Below are 2,746 nucleotides of genomic sequence, written 5' to 3'. Positions count from 1 at the left end.
CTGATATAGAAAATAAACAAAAAGGAAAAGCAAAGAAACAAATGGGCAATGACAAATCTACAGAGAAAAATATCAATTCTTATGGGAAAGGGGCTTATTATTTTTAAAAAAGGAGATTATAGATATTCTAATTTACCATTTGAATAGATATGCAAAATTAAGCTAAATGCCTTCAGATTTTGAACTTATTAGGATAAAGTTTATTTGCAATTATATATCTAACTTACATTCTATCCGTATTGTCTGCCCATAACAGGTGTCTAAACACCTGTTGTCTAAGCCCTTGAGGATAAGGGGAGGCAAACACTCTTCTACGCCACCCAAGAAAATAGACATTTTTATAACATTTTGTGGGGCATATGAGGAAAAATAATGAAAGTATGTTCATAAGTGTAAGCTTTCCCCCTTTCACCCCGGGATTCTGTATGTCTTGCCAGGCATGTGCCGGTGTCCCCAGCTCATTCAACTCACTGGACTGGAAGGTCCCTATAACTTGAATTTTCCTTCCACGACTCTCCGCGTGTTTCGGTCTCTCTGAATCTGTGCAGCGTTTTCTCCCACAAAAGAACCCCGAGTCTGTGACAAACCCCACAGCATGCATTTCCTCCCGCCAAGCCGCTTAAAGCCAGATCCTGCTGTAAAATAAGCCTTGTTAAAATATTACCTGAAAAGTAGGGAGTAAACTACCGGGGGAGCATCCAGAAAAGCAAGGCTCTGCGCTATTTAAGAAAAAACCGTCCTGGACGAGCGTCCCACAGCCCCTCCTCAGACGCTGGGGCGCAGACCGGGAGCGCTTGTCTCCGGCAGACATGACCACAAGCAGGCACTTGTGGTGCTTCCTCCGTTGGTCCCGAAGAAAAAAAAAATCTCTCGACCTCAGGGAAGAATGGCCACCGAGCATGTGGGCGGGTTGCGCATGAGCCCCGCACGCAGAAGGGCGGGGTGGGGGTGGGGGGCTCGGCGCCACCTGCCGGCCGTTGAGGGCAGAGCAGGACGGTCAGAACTCCATCTGAAGGGCACGCGCCCCCCCCCCCCCCCCCGCCCCCCGTCCCCCAGCCTGGCTGGAACGCTAACTCACTCAACACATCAAAGCCCCATACTCTTTCCCGATAGCACTGGTGATAGTCCGCTCCAGCCAAGCCTAGAAAAGCGCTGCCCATTTCCACCGTCAGATTCTCCACCGGATCTTCCGTCTCTTAGGCACAGAGGACCACAGCTCTGCTCAGAAAAAAATCCTCCTTGATAAACTCCTGTGCAATCTTGATCATAACCACAAACAACTGAAGCAGAAGACAAAAGTTGAAAATCTTTGTGTAACAGGGAAGAGCTGAATTGGACTCCATGTTCCATTTACTTCTTTGACTTTAAACTTTGCTTTTCGTTGCTTTTGTTATTATAATCATGCCTAATGGCCTGCCTCGGGGAACCTTGCCCGAGCCTGAACGTTAAACTAAAGGGCCTCTGTTCAGCTCACAGGGAGACCATCTGACCCCGCCCACCTGTGGACAGCTGCAAGAAAGGAGAAATTAACACATCCCCTCCCCGAGGCTGGTCATTCCAGGGGATATTTGCAAAACTGGTGGCCTTTTTACTTTACTTCCTCATCTCCTCCCCTTCTCTGTGCTATAAAAGAAACTGGCATCCAAACCCTGATAAGATGGTTTATCGGAGACACTAGTCTACCATCTTCTCGGTCTGCCTGCCGGAATAAAGTCATATTCCCTGTCTCAACAACTTGTCTCCGATTCATTAGCCTGTCGTGCAGCGAGCAGAGAGAGCTTGGACTCGGTAACATTTGGAGGTGTCAGCATTTGGGTATTGAGGCCCAGAGGTGATTCCAAGAAAGCAGTGGCTATCTGAAGCAGTGGAATACAGCTGTCATGCCTTGGAGCTTGTTAGAAAAGGAATCAAACTGTGCTTTTCTCTCATTAAGCAATTCCTCCAAAATATAAATAAATAAGGAAGAACATTATGCTCATGACCCTCTCTAGTCAATTATATTTTTATGAACAAGAAAGTAATCTGCACTCATATGAGCTATAAAATATCTGAAAACAAAATAATGGTCATAGATTTAAAATATGATTCATCTTGATTATAACAAAAAATTATTTAAAGAGAACATGATCTATATGTCAAATAAATAAACTTATGAATTATATTTTTAATTTATTCTTCAGAACTTCAAGTGGTATTTGCTGTTTTCAGATTTTGGAATAGATGTTTTCTTGAAAAACCGTCTTCACAATATTCTTTAAAGTTAGCTAAAGTAAGAGATATACATGAAGATATCAGTCATTTGAACTTTTTATAAACTTCTGTTTACTTCATATAACACCTCAACACGGGCTTTCAAATAGGAAATGACTCTGTTAGTTGATTTCCTACTAGTCAGAAATGCAGGGACCCAGTGACCTTCAGTGTGTCGATTTTCCATCCCAGCATGTGGCTTCAAATCTCAGTATGTTCCTTGGGTTTATTCTACTCAGTTGTAGAGGTGAAACATATGGCACATCATGGGACACATTGTCATGACCTGAGCCTGTATACAGCAAATATCACTTCCACATCGATTTACTTGCTGAGAACTACTTCAATGTAAATTATCCTGGCCTCATAGCTCTAGAGGATGTGGGCACTTAAAGATGCAGATGGGGCATCACAAAGAGCTCACCTCCTAAGCAGAGCCCTTGGCCCATTGTACCACCTTGTGCAGGGAGGTGGGTTTCAGGGGCACTCACTGTCT

At 44.1% G+C, this 2,746-nt stretch overlaps 1 long non-coding RNA gene across 1 annotated transcript in view; it reads right to left on the bottom strand.

Moving 5' to 3' along the window:
* Positions 1 to 993, bottom strand: part of LOC309662708 — a 29,774-nt gene extending 28,781 nt beyond the window's left edge. Inside the window, exon 1 of the long non-coding RNA XR_014264904.1 lies at positions 665 to 993. This is a non-coding gene — a long non-coding RNA (uncharacterized lncRNA). The remainder of the gene's footprint in view (positions 1 to 664) is intronic.
* Between the last annotated feature and the right edge of the window lie 1,753 nt (positions 994 to 2,746).

This window comes from Balaenoptera physalus (assembly GCF_965194825.1).
Source record: "Balaenoptera physalus genome assembly, chromosome: 6".
NCBI lineage: Eukaryota > Metazoa > Chordata > Mammalia > Artiodactyla > Balaenopteridae > Balaenoptera > Balaenoptera physalus.
This window is presented reverse-complemented; position numbering and strand designations above follow the sequence as displayed.